This window comes from Strix uralensis, chromosome 2 (assembly GCF_047716275.1).
Source record: "Strix uralensis isolate ZFMK-TIS-50842 chromosome 2, bStrUra1, whole genome shotgun sequence".
Classification (NCBI taxonomy): domain Eukaryota; kingdom Metazoa; phylum Chordata; class Aves; order Strigiformes; family Strigidae; genus Strix; species Strix uralensis.
In genome coordinates this window covers 25,047,610-25,071,939 of record NC_133973.1, presented here as the reverse complement: position 1 = coordinate 25,071,939, position 24,330 = coordinate 25,047,610, and positions in this window count along the sequence as shown.

The window sequence follows — 24,330 nt, the reverse complement described above, 5'->3', positions numbered from 1 at the left end:
AAAAATATTGTAATTTTCAATTCAGATTTGTACAGAGTGCCAAATTCCAGTGAATTCCAAATGCAGCTCTTTTGTCCAGTATCAAATTCTTATATGAAAAGTTGGGATGACACTCTTGATTGGAAGATTACTAGTCTTATATTAACTGAATTTTACTGTAACAAAATAATCAGAGCATGGCAAACAAAAAGTATTATGAGAGAATATTTGTATAAATAAGTTTCTAGGGTTTTTCTCCTGTGTACCTATTTAGATGTCTGCCGTTTCTTTCAAGAAAATGTTTGTGAATCCTAAAAACTTATTGAATTATTATCCATCTAGAACAGCAAAACTCTAGAAAATTAGAGATGAGACAAAAATTAAATTAGAGGAGAGATATAAAAGTCATAAAAATACTTAATTCATAAGGAATACATGCACAGAAGCCAGACCTCATTTATTAACCAAAGCAAGTATAGATTGAACAAATAATTGTCTTCTGATAAACAATTTAAACAGATCTACTCCTTTAAAAACCAAAACCAAAAAACCCCAAACATTTTGAGTCAAATGCAAGGTAGTGTTATGCACAATGCAAGGATAGATCTAATCCCAGAGTAGTTTCTTAGCCAAATGTACAGATCTTGAACCTTACCAATGCTAGTAAAGAATGTATTTTTCAGTAACAACATTTGAATCAACACTGCAAAGGGACTATAATTTCAAGTTTGTTACTTTTTTCTCTTCTATGTGGTCTGCAAAATAAACAGTAACTTTTGAGCAGATCCGTTCTGTTAGGCTTCACCAAGCAAATTGCACTGTAATAGCATCTATTTGATCTTTCCGTACCTAAAAACTGCCTAGAGGCTACATGTTTCACTTCATTTCATTGGATCAAAGAGAAGGAAGTCTAGGGTTTTCAAAGCACATCCAGACTCCAAGTGGTGAAAAGTGTTCTTTTGATTTCAACCATCCAGAACAAGTAGCGCAGGTTTAGTATGAACCCCATTAGTCACTGCACTCTCCTCAATTTAATAGTGAATGATTTTTTCCAAAGTAGCATGGTTATAAATTTGTCACAGACAGTTCACTATTACACTCTGTAGATGTTTAACAAGGTTCATATAAATATAGGTTCAAACAGATTTGATTTTAATTGCATCCTGGTTTCGTGCACAAATTTTTCCTAGTGAACAAACAGACTTCAGTGAGTGGAAGATGTATTCGTGAGGTGCTCTCTTCCTGATTATATTAATTTGAGACATTTGTTTGTGATTTTTCAATCAAGTAAAAGTTTGAGTATTATCATGGAACACTGTTTTGCAATAACAGTGAAAGTAGCAGTAATTACACTCTTTCCTCTAGCGTAGATATGCTTGGGAAAGCTCTAACAACTGTGGCAATTCTAGGAGCAGTCATATTTGAATCTGAATCTGAAAGAAAAGAGGTCTTTTTGACCCAATATAACTTTTTTGAATAGAAGCTTTAAGTAGCCCAGAAGAAGAATGTAACCTTCTAAGAAAATTTTACATTTAATAGGTGAAATTTCAGTGCTAATCACCTATGGTGATCTTCAAACTATAACAGTATTTCAAACAGCATCTACTGAAAAGTTCAACCAACAATATTGTTTTTAGATGAACATTCAGATACTTTCCTTTGCGAGTCCTTTGAAAACCTGAAGAAATCATGAGAAATCAAATTCCCAGAAACAACTCTGCTTTGTCAGAAAGATGACCTGGATGATCTAATATATCTCTAATTTCAGTACAATTATGTCTACTGCTCTTCATCCTTGAGTACTTTCGGTTAACCTTTTATAGTTACCATATTGTGCACTACTTTTTAGCTGCTTAAACTGTGTAATATCCAAAACTGACCAATAGCCTTTAGGAAAAAAAAATATCCAATAGAGTTTTATCAGGGAGGTCAAGAAAATATTAATACAGTGTTGTAAACATCAATAGGCTTTCATTCAAATCAATTTGAAATAACGGCTGACTTTTTTTTTTTTTTTTTGCTTTGAGTGTTTGCAGAAGTGCATCTTTGAGACAGTTATTTTGAGCTGTATACTACATTTCCTTTATAGACAACCTATTTCTATTCAACAGGTATTTGGGACACACATGCAGTATAACCCTATAACACTATACTTTGGAAAATAAGTCATGTATAAGAAAAATAACAGAATTTTGCATATGGAATTAGATTGAAATAAATAGCTGTCAGAAGAGGATAATTTCCAGAAACTGAGTAGTAGCACCTGCACATGTGAACAACTACTCTTCATCCTATGAATTTCTCAAGAGTCTGATCTAGTTCAGTCATTTAGCAAATGAGTTAATCACTCAGCCATTCCTCCTGGTTTTACAAGAGAGGATGACTTAAATGACCTCAACTATGTAGCTAGAGCAACATCTCATTAACAACTTGTTTCTTTGTGTGCTGTGTTCGCTTTGCTTCCTTTTAATCCATCACTCCAACACTCTGAATTCTCTAGGAATTAAAAACTGCGCTGAACAATCAAAAAAAAAAAAATTGAGTAAAACTATTAGAAAAAGTATATGTGCTTCACAATCTCACTTCATCTTAGCTAACTCTCCCTGAAGTGCAGCTATGGTACCATGTAATGTGTAGACACAAGGTAGTCTCTAATCCAGGCATGGAACTCAGGTAAAATCTGCCCCTGTGTCTTTCGAGTTTCATGTATTGTCAGTTCTATTCCTCTTGAGCCAGTACGTATTGATTAACATATTTGAACACTGTGTTATGCATTTGCTGGGTATTTATACATGATAAAATGTCGCCATAAGGTATGTAAGCAGATGTTAAAACTCTAAGCACAATGTTCATGTTTAAATAGTTCATGGATGCCCTCATCTGAGTTTCAAACCATTTTTTTTTTCCTAGATGATCACAGTAACTTACTTTGAGGTGTTATAAGTCTGGGAGATAGTGAGTTGAGCTTCAATATTCATTCTTTGCAGACTGCCTGGCTTAGCCTAAAATGTTACTGGTTTTTTTTCTTGGCACAACAGACTACGTAATTTGCTTCTCCCCTCTACCCCACCCAAAATATGAACATTGAAGTAGAAATAATGTTGATTTTTTTTTCTCTGATGGTAGCCAGGACACCCTTTTTGCCCTCTGTTTTCCAATAATTTCATCAGCTGGATACGTGTTATGGTAGCCTGCCTATACTAAAGTAACGATATAGAAAAAGTTTTAAAGTTAAAAGAACCACCAAAAAAATAAAAGATAATATCGTATTTCAAGAAAACAAGTGTGAAAGGTAATATCTCTCTCTTTATCACACTGCAGTCTCATGTTAAATGAAAGCAGATGTACTCTCATAGTCCAATGTAAAGATCAGTAAGGTCAGCAGGGCCTTTGGTATTTTCTGTGAGCTTTTGTTCATAGTGTCTCAATTAGACTATCTCTAATGGGCTAAGTCTAGGGACCGGGAAAACATCTTGGACCAGAGAATTAGCAAATATATTTTATACCACTGATTACAAACACATTGTGAAATCATTTAACAAGAGCTCTCACCATCACTATGGGACTCAGCCAGCAACTACTAAGGCTCTGCAGGTCTGCTGCTCCTCCTGGTCTTAGATCCTAACATCTCATTCAAACATTCTGACTTATGCTAATAATAAATTACCTCCTATCTAAAAAGCTTATATTGTAATTAGAATCTGAGGCAGGTGGGGTGTTCTACAAGCTAATGTGATACCTTATTTTATCAAACTACACTGTTTTTAATAATCATTATGCCTTTGATTACCTGAAAGAATTGTCTTTTCAGTTTCAGCTGTTTTCTATAACAAGCCAGCAGCTTTAAAATCTTTATGGTACATTCTTTGACCACTTTATTTTGATCTCCTGAGCAAAGGGTTCTTGTGTTCTGGAGAAACAGTTTGTGTCTATATGGGCTTCTCTAGGTATTCAACTTTAAGCTTACTACCTATCCTCTCCTTATCTTTTCAAGGATTCAAGGCTATCACCCCTTTAGTCTCATAGAAGTTTTCGTTATGTACATTTAAGAGATTATAATTTTGGATGGTTAGGTCAATGCAGATAAGAATAGCAAACAAATCTTAGAAAACAGCAATAGAGGGATGCAGGTCCAGAGGTATGGACGTTCCACATGGTCCTGGGAAAGTGGTAACTGGAGACAGGATTAGGAAAGATAAATAGTATAGTCAAAGTTTTGGTTAACAGCAAATATTGCCAGCACTGAAAATCTGAAAGAGGAGGAGACACTATGCAGTATGAGCCTGTGACAGAGATCTATTTTAAGGCATTGCAATACCCTAATTTATAGAACAAATCTTGATAAAAGATTCATGTGTTACTAAGATCAACCTGATCTTGGTATTGCCTCACAGAATATGTTTGATTTTGATTTTATTGCATTCCATTTGGTATTTGAGTATTATATTGTTGTTATACACAGATTTCAATAAATATTTCATTCTTAACTGGGTTTACTTAATTGCTTTTCATCAGGTATATTACTTGGAATTGCTTTTGTTATCCCAGTGATGATAATCTTTTCCAACAAAAATGTTTGTGAGTAGTGACATATCTGACAGTTATTTTCCATCACAATATGTGAAAGTAGAGCTCAACTGCATGTTTTCCACAAAACTGATTAGCAGTAAAGTCTAAGAGATATATGTGCATTTTGACAGGCGTGCTAAATACTCCTCTGAAACACAGAGTGACTCCCAGGACTGATACATATAATATTTAAAAAAAAAATCTCTTAACAATATTTTCTTTTCATTTGACAGATAATCTGCACACACACAAAAAAACCAAACCAAGTTGATTTTACAGATATTCCATATATAAAGAATATAATTTGACAACAGTTTGGAGTTTGGAAACAGAGAGAAAAGAGTTTCAAAACATTTAATCTTAAGAGATAAGTGCAACAAAAGGGAAGCCAGGTATAATGACTGTAGAAACCACAGCCTGGGCATATTTATTACAGAAAAATGGATACACAGAAGAGATTTGTTCTTACTACAAATCTGGGCATGAAATTCAACTTCTTGGTGTGGAATGATGGGTACATGAAAGTTAAATTCCAATATTACAATATGCAGTTTTGTTGCATTTAAGATATTTACATTGGCTTTCAAAGTGATCACCATGAGTTAAAAAACAATCTGTTTAAAAATGATCTTCATTTTAAATCTAAGACGAGCAAACTGAATACTATCATAAGCTAGAACTGTATATAAGTGAGGATAAGCATGATGAAAAGATAAGTCCATAACTCAGCTATATCTTACAAATTTTAAAGTTAATTTTTTAATAACCAAGTTCCAATCTTTCATTCAAGATAACAAGATTGCATTAACAGTTTTATATTTTTATCATAGACAATGCATCCCTATCAGAATCCCACAAAGAAAAAGAAGCTTTATAATTATTTTTTCAGAAGATTGCAGATGCAGATTAACAGGTTACTTACAAAATTAGCACCCAGGTTGTTTCATGAGTGTATAAATGACCAATCTTTCTGCTCCGAGAACACCATGTAAATAATACACTATTTTCATGTCATAAATCTACCCATTCATTTTATTGCCCCAATCTGTTTTTGCTTCCAGTATCCAGCATGCATACTATTGTTGGCTACAAAAATGTAATGACATTCAAACTTTTGAATCATGAAAAGGTACAGAAAATATTAATTTCCTTAGAAAATATATTAACTTTGTCTTTCCTCATTTCCTCTATTTTCATAGAATCACAGAATGGTTTGGGTTGGAAGGGACCTTAAAGTTAATCTAGCTCCAAACCCTCTTCCATGGGCAGGGACACCTTTCACTAGACCAAGTCGTTCAAAGCCCCATCCAGCCTGGCCTTGAACACTCCAGGGATGCGGAATCCACAGCATCTCTGGGCAACCTGTTCCAGTGCCTCACCACCCTCATAGTAAAGAATTTTTTCTCCTTATAGTTAGTCTAAATATATCCTCTTTCAGTTGAAAACCGTTACCCCTTGTCCTGTCATTACATGCCCTCATAAAAAATCCCTCTCCAGCTTTCTTGTAGGCCCCCTTTAAGAACTAAAAGGCCACTATAAAGTGTCCCCAGAGCCTTCTCTTCTCCAGGCTGAACAACCCTAACTCTCCCACCCTGTCCTTATAAGGGACGTGTTCCAGCCCTCTGATCATCTTCATGGCCTCCTCTGGACTTTTTCCAACAGGTCCATGTCCTTCTTCTGTTGGGGGCCCCAGAGCTGGACACAGTACTGCAGGTGGGATCTCATAAGAGTGCCACAGAGGGGGGGAATCACCTCCCTCAAGCTGCTGGTCATGCTTCTCTTGATGCAGCCCAGGATATGGTTGACTTTCTGGGCTGCAAGCACATATTGCTGGGTCGTGTTTAGTTTCTTGTCAACTATGACCCCCCCCCTCAAGTCCTTCTCCACAGGGCTGCTCTCAATCTGCTCTTCAACCAGACTGTATTTGTATTTGGGATTGCCCCAACCAATGTGCAGGACCTTGCACTTGGCCTTGTTGAACTTCATGGGGTTTGCACAGGCCCACCTCTCAAGCCTGTCCAAGTGCCTCTGGATGGCATCCCTTCCCTCCAGCGTGTCAACCACACCACACAGTTTGGTGTCGTTGGCAAACTTGCTGAGGATGCACTCAATCCATGTCACTAATAATGATGTTAAACAGCCCCGGTTCCAATACCGACACCTGAGGAGTACCACTTGTCACTGCTCTCCACTTGGACATCAAGCTGTTGACCACAACCTTTTGAGTGCGACCATCCAGTCAATTCTTTATCCACTGGGTGGTCCATCCATCAAATCCATGTCTCCCCAATTTAGAGACAAAGACTTCATGTGGGACAGTGTCCTTTCTTGACTGTTTACCAAAGATTACCATCTCCATATCTTACAGAAATTGCAAGAGATAAGTGAGTTTGGGATCTTTGCAGCTTCAAGAGTGTGTTCCCTTTTTAAATTGAGAAGCACCAGTGTGCACTGTATATCACCATGCCATATTACATTAATATTACCATGCCATTGCCACCAGTAGTATAGGCCTGATAAGGTGTAGAAGCATCACAAACATTCAGAAAATTCTTAACAGAAGTGCAGTATTAGACAAAGATATCTTGAGGTCCACATTAAGCATTGCAAAGGCTAATAAATATCCACTGGTGATGGGTCACTTAATAAATGTTAAACCTCTGCTGAGACTAAGTTTATGTCATCCAGGACAATGAAACACACTTTCTAAGTATTTCACTTTTCTTAAAGACTTGTTCCAGGCTACAAAATGTTTCGGTTTGAATCAAATGATGCGGTTGGGTTTCAAGAAATAGTTAAGTATTTTTACTTTACTAAACCTTCCTGTAGTTCTCAAAGTTGGAAGAGAAAATGTGTGATAAAGTTTATTTTATAATTTGGGTGCATTCTCTAGAGACCTGTGATACTTGCTTATTGAGAAATATATAGGTTATCCAAACAGATATTCATACTCTGAAGTTATTTCACTTGCCAACATCAGTTTCTAGGGCTCTATAAACTGTAATTTTTAAAGCTCTAACCCCAGATACTGTTATTAGGAATAAGTAGTATATTCTTTCAAGTTTAAGATGTCTGGTTTATAATCTCTTTACAGATTGCCTGTTCTTGGCAAAAATAGGTTACAATAATTGATATTACATTGTTAAATGTCCTGTAATATTAAGAATACTTTCTCAATTTTTTATTTTTGTTTGTTGAAGTTGGACTTGATGTAGGACAGCAAAACAAAGCTATGATAAAATGCTAAGGCAAGTGTGTGTATATACTCTGTAGAGAGTAAGAGAGATTTGATTTACTGTTTTGTCTGTTAATGTGTATGATACATTAGTAAAAAATACTTAGTGTAGAGGCAGAGTAAAATGGCACATGAACTACTCTTAGGCAGAGATAGTCTTTGTCTAATACCTGATGTTTAATTAAGTTTTGGCTAGTCGTGTGTAGCTTCCAAAATATAGTTTGTCCCTATTTGTGGACTGTTATGTTGCCTCTTGTCTAAAAGGTCAGCTAGTGTGCTATTTTACTGATTGTGTAGGTGGGAGGTTTGTAAGGGAGAGGTAGATTCCTCCTAGGTTTTTATTGCCATTCACAGGGCAGAGATTCTGCACTTTTTCCATTCTTTTCACTGAGATCTCTATGGTTCAGACTGAGTGAGAGGTCTTGAGGAAAACAATCTCAGAGATGTACATATGATGGAATTAATACTGGTGGCAATGACAGTGAGAATTCTTGAAAAAGCAGTCGTCTTTAAATCTCATGGGTTCCATAAATTACCCCACCAGCATTCATGTAATTCTTAAACTATATACTGTATGAAGCAATATTCCACTGGTAACATGAAAACAAATAAATCAGAGAGAGAGATCTTGAGGAACGCGAGCGATTTCCAATCAAGTCACTTAGATGAGCAACTTCTTAGAGGTTTTCTTTGAGAAAACATCCAGATGCCTCTTACATTTTTTATGTTTTTGTGTTACATTTAACACCAAATTAAAGGAAAGTCTTAGCATTACAGTGCTACCTTGGGCTGAGAACTAATACCCTATTCAAATCTTGCTCCATGTGTGTGATCCTGGAGAGACCAGTTAATCTCCACTTGTCACCTGTAACTCAACTTCTCATCAGGTTAGAATTGTAAGAGGCTTGGAAATAAACAATGTAGATACTAAAGTTTTGGGGAAAATAGACATGTAAAAGCATTTGTTGGAAAACTTCATGGAGTCACCACTGCATGGAGCTATTTGTACCACATAGCCCCTTTGTGTTTTTCAACAAGGCCAAATGGCAGAGCTCAACTGAGTCTGGAAAAATCTCTGCTATGGACTGTCATCATCCATCACCCCTGAGAGAGGTAGGAGAATAAATCTCACCCCCATGAATGTCAGCACATCATTTCCTATCCTTCAACCCCTTCGGCAAGGCGGGGGGCATGTGAAAGCACTTAAGCAGGCCACTGGCCTTGGTTAACTTTCCCCAACCTCATGACCCTAATACAAGTCATATTTTTGGGTTTAGGAGATCATTATTCCTAATTTCTGTGTCATATTATTCATACAGTTTTATTAGGTAGGTATATATCTGTAGTGTTTTACTTTCTCAATGACGTCTACATTTCAGTGAGGATTACATTTACCTGTATAAACCCTAGAAGTTTATAGACTAGGTAAGAAATAAATTGAATATTTCTTTTTTTTACAAAGCTATTATTCATTGCTTCTCTCTCTGCTAAACACCTATTAGGGAGTCTTGAAGCTCTTCTGATTCTTCCTTGATTTAGACTGTACATCATTGTAAATAAGAATTACATTGTTTACTAATAAGCACTATGAAGAAATTCATGGAGAAAAATTATTTTGTCAAGCGGATGTTTAGGGAAGAATACAAACAGGCCTTAACCTCCATTTCTGTTACACATCTTCAATGTCTCTGGGTGAATTCATATGTCCTTTTTTTCTTTGTTTATAACTTTTACATAGAAAATGCTTACACTAGGGGACATTTATATATAAATTATGTTGCTTATATTTTGGCTTTCTGTAAACACAGAAATTACTCCTAGAATTAGTAATTCCACTCTGGAATACACAATGCAAATACATTGCATGCAAGAACGTTGCTTATTAAATTAACATTAAAGGCAATTATCTCTGGTATTTCTCTGAAGATTTTGGAACACAATGTAATAATAGCTTCTCTTCTCCACTAAATTCAGTGCAATCCACTTAATCTGAAAATGTAAAGAACAAAACCAAGCAAGTTATGTGAAAAAAATGACTTGCCCTTTTTCTCAGAGAAACCTTTCTGCCATGTCCTGATTCCATTTGACCATGTCGTTATGCTAGAAAGTGTTTGCTAAAATGTTCTGGAAATTTAGTGCAAAAAAGCTGGGATAGGTTTACTGTCAGCTAACAGCATTAAATTGGAAGCTGGAAGCAAGTCTCCTCCCTTCTTTCCAGTATTTTAAAATATGTTCTAGTTGGATTCATTTTAATCTTAATCAAGAAAATATACATTGAGTCAGGAGAATGCAGATTGGTGTGGTATATTTTGTAAGAAGCAAGAAAAATGTATATGGCTGTATATGACCTGGCAGTTCAGGGAGACATACCTGGCAGGGCTTCTTGCTGCTCTGGAAAAGTGTATTCTTTGCATAGGCATCTGCTCCGCGCCTTTATTCTGACTTATTTTGGATCTGAAGTACTGGCCAGCATGTGAGCAGGGTAACTGGTGTGCCTGAGGCTGTAACCTTGCTGCTCTAAAGCTGCATGTGGAGATGAGAAGGAGGTTTCCTCACCCCTTTCCACTAGCAAGAGAGTGTGAAAAAAGTGCCCCAGGTTGGTGGGAGGAATCAGTGGTTACTTGTGTTGTGTTTTGTTTTCTTTGAGATTAATTGTGAGGCTTCTTTTTTTGTTGATTTTAGTCTTAATATGTTTCACCCATGAATTCAGCCCCAAATGTGTATGCATTTTACAAAATCTTCTTCTGACCAGAAATCTGGAGAAGTATTAGATAACTTAGATGCCTGCTTTCAGGTCAGATCAACTGAGGGATGGGAATACATAGGAAGATTGAATCAAGTTATTTATTCATTGGAAGTCAAGGAAAAGCAACAGGAATAGTTCTTAAACTGAATCATTTAAGGGCAAATTTTGTATGTTTTCCAGGGACCCTTATGCCTATAAATAATTCATGCCCTTCTATTTCTATAATGTTTTTGATTTCTTTCCCTGAAAATGTTTTTTATGACCAGGCCACATGGTCAGAGTTGTCTTTTAATGTATTTTTTCACTTTATCATTTTTCCATTTTGCTGAGGAATATATTAGCCTTTGCTACTTACCCTTGAAACATCTACTGTAACAGCAGGTTTTGAAGAGAAAATGAATAGCGAAACATTAGTTGCATCATATATAGTTGGGGGAGAAATTTTACCTGAAAGATTGAAAATGTCCAGGAGAGAGATTGTGTTTTCTGGCTTACATGTAATTTCTTAAAATGTCAACTATGTTAACTTCATATATTAAAACAAAAGTTCAGTCTTCTTCTAAAGATTCAAATATCAGCTCTTTCTTTTTTTCTTTTTCTTTTTTTTTTTTTTTTTTTAAATGACTGTTTGTGTTCAAGCTGCTGGAAAAGGAATTATAGATTTGAGAATAAAGCAGGACAACATAGTGTTACAGCGGCCACAAATAGGACCCCTCAAGTTCCTTCCTTTTTTTCTGTAAAGCTTAACCAGCACTTAAGCCTTCTAGTAAGCAATACATCTCAGATCATTCATATTTCTGTGGATTCAGGCTTATAAAACTGTTCTTCAATAGTCTCTCCCATGTCTAAATGTTGGACATATTTCTTATGTTATGTAACAAGGCATAAAAATTCCTCTGAAATTAATGTGAAGGTTCCACAGGGAAGCTTCAAAGACAGGGGTCCATAATAGTATATTACAAAACCAGATTTCGAACCAACACAAAATATGTATCAAAATCAAATGTTTCAAATTTTCAGGCTACTAAAGTTTTGGAAACAAATCAAAATCTTTATTCCAGCTATTTTTCTGGGACTAGACTCCTTTGACATTGAAGGATGCCTTAGTGATGACATTGATGGTCCCTCTAGAAAGTTGGACTATTCAGAAGAATTGCAAGTATTCCTTTTTATGTCTACATACATATGCATTTATTTATTTGAACAGTGCTGCCTTTCCAACCTCAGGAGAGTTTTCCTATATTAATTGCCTCTGTGCTTAGATGCCTCCAATTATTAACCTGCAGGTGTCTCTAATCACTGAATATTCCCATTGGGTTTAGGCTGAGGGCTATTAGCTATGGTGGTTAAATACAACACACATTATGTGGTTTTTGTTTACTGTTATATCCTTGAATTTGGCCTCAAAGACTTCAGAAAACAGTCATCAGCAAACACTTCTTTTCATTAACTGCAGTGCCTTGGATCACATTTTCCTCCTTCCCTTCTTTCTGAGGGAAGTATTTAAAGACAGTTAAAGCAAGAAGAGTTTTCCAAACACTGTTCCATAGAATTGAACTTGGATCGCAGTTTAGCCATCCAACAGTTCTGCTATCCAAAGCCATAAAAATCCCACTTGGGAAACATACATATTTTTGCTAAAACTGCAGAGCTGGGATATTTGAAAATATAAGAAAGCAGTGGACTCTGTATGGGGTTATCATGGCTTACTCAGCAGTAAAATTGTATCTAATTATGTTGGTACTAGACTGAATCTCTTTTAATTGATTAATTATAATTCACGTGCAGATTAACAGCTTTTAAAGGTCAAAACCTTTCAAATTGCGGTGAGTACTTGTTTATCTCTCCCTGTGCTGTGTAAACCTGGTATTCTATTGCAGTTTGAAAGCAATACCATAATTACAGATTTGGAGGACGACAAAAATTGATTAGCAAGCCAGGCTGGTTAGGAACAAAGGAACTGGGTCTGGTTATTCTTCTGCCCTCCCTCCTGAAAAGCGTGAGCTTTTATTGTATTTTAGAGCATGAGATTTTGACAGCCTAAGGTGTTTCAGAAATGAGCAAGAACTGTTTAAATAAAAGGTAACTTTGATTATGAAGCTGGCACACTGCAATCAAATATATATTCTTTCTTTAAATTCTGAATAGCATGAGACGCCAGTATTAATTTTTAAACAAGAGGCATACTGATGCAAAATTAGTTGAACAATGTTTAATCTAATACTCCATTATACTTTGTTCTTCCTCTCATTCAGGTGCCAACACAGAACACTATTTTTTGTGCATGCCACCCCAAGGGCCTCAAAGTGGTTGAATAAAACATGATATTTTCACCTACTGGAAATATCCCCAGTGTTTTCTGTACACTACAAGCAGCATGTGATTGTTATCACATCTTTTAAAGTGCTCTAAGTGACAGACAAAAATGAAAAATATCAAAGTTTTCATTTGTGGTGGAAACAAAAATACATTTTTCACAATATGATATTTGCCCTTACTTCTAAGAGAAGGACTACTTATTCTTTCCAACTTTGAGGCATGATACAGGAAAACAGTGGCTTGTTGTAGCTAGTTATTTGACATGTCTTGTGATAAAATTAGCATTCTGCATTTTTGAGTGATTGTTTTTGTGACTTCTTATATTCTGTTGAAATAGACAAAATTTAAAGCTGAAAAATGTTACTCTCTTTAAACAACATGAAAAGCCTCTTTGAAGCATTATTTCTTGCTTGCTAATTTGCCAGTAGAAACTGAATAATATCCATTCCTGAAATATTCTATTTTGCATAGGAAAAGAAATTAAGGAGACAGTGAAAGTCATTTGATTTTGGGTGTGCAATTAAGAGCACAATGCAGTTTCTCAGAGGAAAGAGAAAACAGACCAGACTGGCAGTGCAGATGATTGGAGAGGGCAGACCTGGAGGGAAGAGCTCTCTTCTAGGTCTGAAGCGCCATTTTCTGAGTAATGTTTGAATCTGAGATGTCTGGATCCTTGCAAAGGGGACAATGTAATGCAAATTCCCTGAGAAACGAGTTCTGTCAATCCTTGTATTTCTCCAGAGAATGTGCTCCTATCCTACATTAAAATAGAAACGTAGTTAGTCAAACTTAGCAGTGTAAAAATGCAATCAGGGTTATTTATGATTACATACATGTCTTGTCTGTCTGTATTCAGTTAGGTTCTTTCCATCCTACTTTTCTTTTATAGGCCGAACACTATTGAACACAGTTTATAAGGTTGTTCTACTCTGTTTTGGAAGTGATTATGAGTATGGCATACCTTAAATATAGGTATATATATGTTTTATATATATATAAACACACACTCTGTGACTCAAGTAAAAAACTTAAGGACAGGACTTTAAAGGTATCAAGATTCATCCCTGCTGAGCTGGTTTTATTACCGACAGGTGTCCTTACCATAACTCAGATTCTAATGCTAAAAACCACTTTTTGATGAAATCTTATGTTCACTGAACTTGATGTGAGAACTGGATATCATCCTTTAAAACAAAGAATTCAGAAGGACAATAGTAATGGGAAGGTGGAACAGGAAGTATAAATACATCTTGCAAGAACAAGTGTAGGAGAGGTTGGGCAAGAACACAATAGCAGTGAAGTCTACTTAAAGATATTTAAATAGTTTTTCAGGGCAGGACATATTCTAGACACTACTATCACTCAGAAATTGAGAGAACATAAAGTATTAAAACTAGAAGAAGTGATAAATATCAAAGTGAATTTTGGCATGGTTGGTAAATTTAACTGTCAGAAGGATATTACTTGGAAGATATCTGTAAACAGTAGAAAAATATTTATAAAAATAAACTTTATGTGTTTGCATTCACTCCACAGAAAGAGCAAAAAACATATGAACCATGAGTCACTAACAAATTTATACTCCATTTATTTCTGGATGTTATTAGGGTAGTCAGCAGTGCATTGTCAGCCCACATTTTGGAGGGAGAAGAGACAGCCAACTCATAAAAAAAATAAAAACAAAACCAAAAAAACAACCAAAACAAACAAAAAAAGAAATTGGGGTGTCCAGTGAAAGGAAGACTCCTGCCCTGTCCATGGCCCTGTCTTAGGCAGCAGTGCCAGGGTAGCCACCATGGGGCCAACTCTCCCTGCAAGCCCCATGCCTGCTCCCCAGCATTTCCAAGGTAGTTTCCTTGATTCTTCCTCTCCGTGAGCAAGACGTTGGACCCAGTGTTCCGTAAAGACTGAGTTTTTACAAACATTTCAGACCCCTCCCTGTCATTCAGTGCTAAACACTGAGTTGCTTTCTGAATTGACTGAATTAAATTCCCATCCTGCTTGCAAACATAAATTGAGGCGTGGTACAAAGTATATACTGAGGGAAAGGAGACACCATTATTTCTGATAGTGGTGCTGATTATATAGTAACTAAATTTAATTTTCATTCATCTGACTATTATAACAGTGAAATCAATTTAAAAGTCACAATTGTCAGCAACTTGGCAGAGCAACAGTAAACATCTAAGCAAGATTGGCAAGGGAACTTTGAGATATTAAGAAAATGTGCATTTAAACAACATTAATCCTCACTTTCTTTATAAGCTCTTCCCCTTCTAGGCTCCTTGGAATTTAATTTGGCTCTGGCTCAAAGGAGTTATGAATGGAAGTAATTTAAAGATGGATGGATGTTAATTTAAAGATGCCATCATTTTCTGACAGAGCTGGGTACTGAAGTGTGAGAAAATGTATAAAGAAGATGGTGTGTAATCAGGAATGCCAGTCAGGCAACAATTTGATAAGTTGATGAGAAAGAGACATGATGCTTCTAATAGCCTTTACTCTCTACCAAATACAACACATGTGATGAGCTTATTTCTGCTATGCTATACAAAGCAGATTTCCTAAATTGTAACAGACAATTGTGTATGTTTTACCGTAAATGGAGATTTTTTTTTTTAAATAAGAGTAATATCAACATCACTTCCACTAAGCAGTAATGTAAATTGTTTAATATATAAACATTAACATGAATTGGAAAATTAATTAAAAGAACAAGTCACTGTAATTATGATAAATAAAGCTTATCTTTATTGCTAGCATGCTTCTCCAAGCAATCTGTCTAAATGAGAGGAAATTATATACCATCAACTTTCACAAGAGCTAAAGTCTCATTTTAAGAATCAGGTATGCTACACTGAAATAAGAAAAATATCTGCTTGCTCAGTATCGTGTTTTAAGGAGGATTATAGAGAGAGGTTGAACCTGTTTTGCCACCTGTTCTGCACACACAGAGTACAAGTCTTGTCCCATTTAAGTTAGTGACTTTTGTCTCTGAATTTCACTTGCAGTGGCTAATTTAGTCAGATTTCTATGTCAGGGAAGCTAGTCATTATACACTAATGATAATATCATGTAATCATTAAATATGCAACACTTTTCAAATTGGGCTATTTGAATTTGTTTGCTGCTATGGTATTTTTTAACCTTAACATTCTCAAATAATATACAGTATATTTTCGTGTTCACCAGACTCTAGTCACTGCTTTGACAGAAAAAAAGAAGTCAACAGAAAGTTCTTACAACTTTGCTGAGCTATTAGAAAATATATAATCTGTCCTCCCTTTTCTGGCTAGTCTTTTACACCTCTTCTCAATAATTTGTTTATTCAATATACTTAGAGGCAATGAAATATTCAATTACTCGTATTATTATTGAACAAAGAAACATTGCGTTGAGATACACATGCGGCATATTGTTGAATTCTTCATTGTGTCTTTAACCAAAAAAACTGGTGATCACCTTTCACAACTGCCGAAAACATCTTTTGAGTTCAGGTGTAGAGAAAAATTAAGTAGATCAGAAGATGTTTGGGAATATGTGGGATAAGAAGAGAGGAAATAGAAATAAGCAAATCAAATCTCTGGCCTGTTTTTGGTACTATGCAAGTCTGGTGCAGCCATGGGCAACTTCTCCTCATCCTCCTGAACCTGGCATTGGGCCACTCTGGATGTGTTTGGTCAGGATCTCAATCTGTTATGCTGGTCTGACAACATGGTACACAACTACTGCTTCTGCAGGAATTAGGAATATATGCAAATGGATTCAGATCATTACTTCCTATGTCATCTCAATTGCATAATCATATAGTAAAATCACGTGTTAAGTTGAACTAGAACTTGTGCTTGCAGTTATTGTTCTACACCAGAACAGTTGCATTAGCTGAGATGCAGTTGAGTTTTCCAAATGACATCATGCTCTTTATAGTTTATAAATCATCATCTGGACGCACCCCCTAGAAAAATGGCTTTATCTCATGTTGCTGGGAAAAACTTGGCTCCAAGTTTTAATCAGTGCCATAAATAGAGGAGGTTGTTGATTTATTAGTTAATTGTCTACTGTAGATGTTCCGATGTGCACATGTGGCATGTCGAAAATCTTGCTGTTGCTCGTTGTTGAAACCCTTCAAGCTCATTTTTTCCAATGCTCAACTTCTCACAATACTCAAAAAAAAAATCACATTAATTGGAAGATATATTCCCAACCAGCTTTAATGAGAAAAGTGTGAACTTCCTCCTAAAAACACTTGCAGACCATACACTTAATTAATGGTGTACATTTCACTTCTTGCCTCATTTCACTATACAAAGGAGATGCTGAATGTGTATAAAATTCTTGTATTAGTGCCTGCAAAAATTTCTTTAACAGAGGTTGCACTACTGGTTTCAAAACAATCTGTATCTCTTAGTCTTCTTTGTAGCAGCACTGAAGTTGGTTAGCCAAGATTTGCAAATTATCTAAAACCCACTGTGCTTAAACTGATAAGGAGACAGTGTTAAGGATCTCTCTATCTGAGAGAATTTTTATCACTTACTGGATTTATTCTGATTTCTGCTAATTGCAGTATTCCCAGTAAAAAATTAGCATCCCTCTCTACAAAAATATTTAATATAAATAAATTCTAATTAGTAAGCAAAGTTTTCATACAGGATGCTTACTGTATTCAAACTATTTATTCACTCTCTTGCTTTTTCTGTGATTTTTTTTCAAAGTTCTGGAGGAGAGTTTTAAAAAGTAGAAGATTATTTTTATTTTTCGTACAAAAATTAATAAAGCTCTGTGAGATTTGTGTCATTTCTTTTTGACTTCATACGTAAGACGTGTTAGGCTTAATTGGTTATTTCAATGAATTCCCAGTAAAACCTTCAGGAACAAATTTTGTTTACCACCAACTTTTATACATGAATATTGCGATTCTGTTAAGTTAATGAAATAAAAAACAAAGGCCAGATTCCCACCTGAACTAATAAAGAATCAACCTCTCACCGTATTTTTCCACCAGGGAACCAGTGCTTTAAAGGAGAGGGGAAGTCTGAGGTCCTCATAAAATTTGTGGTCATTTAAAAATCTTGCATCTGCCAAGTTAAAGGTGTTAGCCCTGGTGTCTTGGTGAAATTCCAGATTAAATATTTATGTTCTGTGTACCTGAGATCTCTGTCTAATTTCATTTAAATGTTATTTCTTTCCCTAATGGCACCCATCCAATATAATTGCTGTATTTCACTGGTGCTTTCACGCTTTGTGATGGTAGTCTAAACTTTTGTGAACATACAGAATATGTAAGTACAGTAAGAAATTTCTGTTTCCTTTGGCGAGTTCTTTGCATACAGTTAAACTGTTACATAAAGGCATAAAGAGGAGTCAAAAAAAGAGGTAGAACTGTGATGATATTTCAAGGAGGAGCAAGCAGCTATCTAAATGGCCTCCCTGGAAGTACTGCGACCATCATGGACAGTAGCAGTAGGACAGAACCATTCATTAAGATTTCTTGGGAAAAAAATCCTAAGATTCAGGCTATGTCCCAGCTAGCTGACAGGAATTATCATTATGGAAGGTGGGATTTTTCCCACATCCCACCAGACAAGTTGGGAGCGTGCCCAGTGGCAGACTTTGCCAGGCATGGGGACCGTACAGGTTGGGAGGTACGGGAGAAAATGGAACATGCTATGTTTCTGCTGGCGTGTAGGTTTTATCATATTTCCCTGGAGACCAATGGTCAGTTTGAGCTCTGGTGGATGAACATTTCCACCATCCGTATATTTTCAGACTCCTGGCTCAAACACTGGACAAGCTCAACAAGCAACGGGACTGGGAAAGAGCGGTTTCACATCCTGATCCCAGCTCCATCAGAAGCTCTTGGAAACGTCATCAGATGGGTTATTTAGGTACCTACCCTTAGGTTTATCACCTTTAAAGTAAATGTAATAATACTTTCCTTCATGAAGGACACTATAAAGCCTAGTACTAATTGCCCATGGCATTGCAGTTATTTCTGTGTTAATTCAGTGGTGCTGATTTGCTGAACTAAGACAGTTTTCATCTCATTTCAAACTTGGAAATGACTCAGATATGGAACTCTAGTATGAAAAACAGTATATGCAAGTCTTCCTAAGCCCAGGAATAATGATTTTCAATTGTGGTTGCAGTTGGGATTTCCTGAGCAGTGATAGTAAAATATATATGTATATATCATTTAAGAATCATTCCTCTAGGCTAACCAGGACAAATACCAAGATGCTTTATCTTTTCAAAGCACATACCTAAACAGTCTGGATCATTCCCTCCTGGCCTTGCATGGAGAACCACTTCCCTTGCTCCCAAACACCCCAGCCAGTGAACATAAATAGACTTCCAAAGTGGGGTGGAAAGACAAGGGAAGATGATCAGAGCAAAGAGTGAAGGCAATATTTTTGCTCCAAAGCTCAAAACAGTTCTCAGCTTCCTAAATTTTTCTACAGGTCACATAGAAGCAGTCAGTAAAAAGCTGTTATAACTGGTCACCTCCTTGTTTTCTTTTTACACTGAAGAAAATCTGCTAAAATGCTGACAATGAAGTCAATGTCTTAACTTTAGATTTACAGCTGTTTTTCTGTGAGGAAAGTTTTTATGCTGCTCACATGATCCAGTCATCTGAGCAGGAAAGTAATAGTAAATATAGACATACACTTTATAAAAATAATCTAGCTGGTTTCATAATGAGAAATTCATTGGGGGGAATGTTTCCTTTATATATATCAACATAGTTCTGGTTTATTATGGCTCAATCCAAAATAGAGGGCAATGACACAGATAAAAATAATAATTGTTAAACTGAAAAGCTAGTTTCTAATTATACAGTAACTGTCTGGAATATGGAGTTTTATTATTTTGAATTATGTTTAGTAATATAAATATATATAATTTTGCCAATATATCTGGAAATTAATCTCAATAAATTAATCAGTTTGACTGGGAGGAGACTTCAAAAATTGTTTAGAAGAAAATGTACAGAAGTACAATTCATTCTGGAATATGATTTAATCAAATATTACAATTTTGTATTTCTCTGTGTTTTAGATGTCACTTTTTCAAATTATTTAGCCCAGAAGCAGAATCTCTGTAATATTCACAGGCTATTGTCTATACTGTCATACAGATATGGGCACGAGAGTAGGAAAGACAAAGATCTTAATGCTTCCTATGCCCTGCTCTGAATTTCTGAGTGGCTTGTCTGCAACACACAGCAACGTGGTATCAGTGGCCCAGAAACAGTTCAAGATCAGGGATGGGAAGGAAGGAGGGATCTAGGATCTAAAAATAAAAATCAGCTGAAATGAGAAAAAAATGAGAAAGATCTCTTTTCAGAATAAATAGGGTTTTTGAAGTTGATTAAAAGTTTAATTTGAAATAGTCATAATTACTTTCTTTACATGTTATTGTTTTTTCTCTGCGCTGACCATTGTGTTTGTAAGGTATACAGCTGAAATGTGATGCAGACCCTGCCACACTTTAAGTAGCAAGATATTCTTTGGGGGAGTGCTATTGCATGTAATTTGTGGATTTGTGCCAGAAACTGTGGAAACTTCAGAACAGCGCCTTTGGCCTTCATGTGTTATTTCCGCTGCCTAGAAGAACACAACTCATAGTAATTCTAAAAAGGGCAACAGGGATAATTGGGTTCCTGCTGCTACACATGTTTATCAGTGCACTACTGCCAGATGTAGGACATATGCTACAAATGGTCTTCCTATCCCCTAAAGGAACAAAAAACCCCACCCAAACCAAAACCCCTCAGCTTTCCCCACCTCCTTGCAGACATATTAGTATAGCACTGGGACTAAAGCCAGGACGGGTTTTTTAACTTTGATATCCAGACCTCTTAGATTAATGCTTTTATTCAACTGATGTTTGCAGATGAGAGATTGTTTTAATTTTGAACATGGAATAAAAAGTCATAGCTTTGCATGAGAAATTTAGAGACTGTGTGTGGTGTTTAGATGTTTACATAAAAGTTTATACAGCTCATGCTTTGTATGTGGCTAGTGAAGATTGGATTATGGCTCAGATTTCAGTATGAGGTTTTTTTACTTTCGGAGGTGTTGTTTGACTGGGTGCTTTTGCTCAACACACAAAAATAAAAGCTTAATTTTGACTTTGTTCAAAATAGAAACAATTGAAAAGAGAAAAAACCCTGTTTAATTCAGAATTTTATGAATAAAGAATTTTACTGGACTCAAATGAAAAAGAAAAGGCTCATTTGGGGTTTTTTAACTGCATTTCAGGAAACTTTCAAATTAAATTTAAGTTTTAAGTTATTAAAAATGAATGAAATGTTTCAATTCCTTTAAAAAAGTTTACATTTAGGAACAATTGTCTTTAAGTAAGTCACTGAGCTGGACACAGAATATCTGTCTGCCTGTCCAGCTAGACTTTAAATTTCTTGTGCAGCTCTACCAAAGTCATTTAATCTTACCATGTCTTCTTCATCCGCAGAAGCAAAAATCCCATTGTGCTGTGAAGTTAGTGAAGTAGTCCAATATTATTACAAGACTTTCACAACAGATACAAAACACTTGATGGGAAACAGGAAATTGACAGCTTCATGTATCTGAAATAGCATGAGCCCTGCTAGGTTTTCTGCCTGTTAACAGACTGCAGACAGTACTCAACCATCATCTGAAAAAATAGTGGATAATATTAATTTGTTTAGTACAGGTCTCTGAACAGCCTCAGGGATGAAGCTAAACTTCTGTGACAAAGAAAAATTACATTCTAGGCATAGAAATACTTGCAGTCTGTGAAATAAATTGGATTGAGGAGTGATATGTGGGTAAAAGGTGAGGCAAAAGTACTCAATGGTGATTAGCAAGTAAAGGATGAGCATTGTGAAAAAATATGAACTAAAAAGAAATATAAGTGGGAAGGCTAATGTAATAAAAAGGAGCAGTTAAGGGTTGGGAGATAGTAGGAGATAGACCCTGCTTCTCTCCAGGGCAGTGGGATAATATAACAAGAAATGTTGCTTCATTTTTTTGTTTCATTATTTCCCTCTAGATGACATTCTGGATAGATGGTTTGTGACTGAAGTGCACTGAGATATTATTCTTGTTAACACAAATGTTAGACAAAATAATGTTTTGAAAATGCCAATCCAGTTCAAAATGGCACATATTGTAGGGACACAATTTATCTCTCAAAATTCATGCAATTTGCAAATATGGATCTGATTCATATATATGTATCAAGAGGCCAATAAGATTTTCTTTAAAGACCAAATGGTGCTTATTTATCTTTTTATACAGTGCAGTATCTGTATGAAAAGGGATTTATGATCACTTTACATTTAATATTTTAGAATACCATCTTTAAAAAAACGTAAATAATTTGTTATCTAAGTAAAGAATAACAAGTACCCTTCACCACTCTGAATTGAATGTCACCTCAAGGAACAGAAATGTTTATCAAATGAAACTGAGGAAAATAATGTTGAAAACCCGAAAAGCAACATTTTCCCGCAAAAGCCTACTTTGTGGATGACTGCATATCCACTCTTTTTAATGTAAGAAAGAGTCTTGGAAAAGTATTTTTTAAAGCTCTGAAGTCATAGAAGTAATGTGACTACAAAGGAAAAATAATTTTAGCATCAGTAACGTTCTCCTTTAATTTTCCTTCTGCCAAGATTGATGATTGAAGCTATATGGAGACCTTGTCAACAGCTTGAATTGTGTCCACAAGTGACTAGGAAGTGAGGGCTGTTCCTGGAAAAATGATATATCCTGCAGGTAGCACCACTCGCCAAGCAGAAAAAGTGCACCTGGCAAAAGTAACAGCTGCTTTTCTTTTGGGCAAACAAAGTGCCTGAATGAACATTGTGGATTGTTGTAGGTATTTCAGCACATGAGTTCTAGCAGTTGGTTGGAAATCAAGAGGAATGCAGCATGCAGATGCTTCAGAAAACCCATCTCAGGGTCTTCTAGGTCTTCAGAAACATGACATGAAGTCACATCACTGTAACATTAATATAAAATGTCAGAGGCATATCACGGATTTATAATTAGTTCAAAGTTATTTGCTGTAATTCATCATTATTGTACATGGGTAGCAGACTTTGTGTTATGCTCAAGTTTCTTTTCTTCATCCTTCATATCTTGTCTCTATGTTGTCAGAATTACTCTCATTCAGGTTATAATGTTGTAATTGTTGGGTTGTTTCCCTGATGCCTCTCTCTGGAAAATGTATTCCTTTCTAGACAAGTCTCATTATTTCCGTAAAAAAAAAAAAAAAAAAAAAAAGGAAAGAAAAAAGAAGCTGAGGTACAGCAGCTGAGACCTGTATGTAATCTGCAACTAAACTGGAAACAAAACTTAAATCTTGGATTTCTAGTCTGCTAATTTGAGGCCAATGAGGCCGTTCTCATTGCTTCTGCAGGAAGATTAGAGAAGACTCCCTCACAAGAAAAGCAAAGGCACCCTATGAGTCTGTGAAGATAAGACAAAGCAAAGTGATCGGTGTATAGGTAGCAGTTCCCTTTTGTTCTATCCAAAATCATTAGTAGTAAGAGAGTATATACGTTATTAGTAGGGATAAAAATTCTTTGAAGAAGGAGCATGTCACTTTGCACAAACACCTCAAAGTTTCAATACAGAGCAGATGATTTGAGCCTCTTTCTTTCTGGGAAACTTTACATCAAGAATCTTAGAAAAGGAGCTGATTAAATCAGGAAAAAAAAGCCCAAATGTAAAGATTGGTTTGTTTTTCACCAAGTGGCAAATTGTGCATTTCACTATACACTGCTAGTTACAAGGTCTTTCTACTTGTTGGCACTAGAACCTCCAATTACTTTTTCCTCATCAGCATATTTAGTATGACATGAATATTTTGCTATTTATTATCTATATAAAAACTGTGACCGTCTTGACACAAAGCACCAAATGGCGTTTTTGGAAGAAAAAAGAGTTATATTTCTTGTGAGTCTGAGTAAAAATTTTTCAGAAGACTCTAAGAAGAAAATTCTGTGAATTACATTTTGAGAAGTGGATATACAATTTAAGACCGAGAAATACTGTGCAGATTTCTCCTTGGAACATGTCATAATTTCCATATCCATGCTTTGAGTCTTAAAAGAAATGGCTAGTAAATACATTTACTATTCTAAATTTGAGTTAATTCTAGAGCAGTGCTTTGATTTTTGATCCCTAATGCTCTATTGATGACCCCTTTTCAACTGCCCAGAAGGGACCACCCTGACTAAAAATGCAAGACAGTTGCTGGAATCCACATTAGTTACCTCCTCTCGCTCCCTCTGAGCAGAAATTGCCAGCTGAGCAGGACTGTAATGAATTCTTACGTGTTTTGTAGTGTGAACTGCCATCAATTAGGAAGTAAGCTGAGACCATGAAACTCATTTTAATTAGAACCTCTGATTGGATTTATGCCAAGATCCCAAAGGTAAAAAACTAGTCCAGAGATTTACTATATTTTCCAAGTGAAAATTTTAATTCTA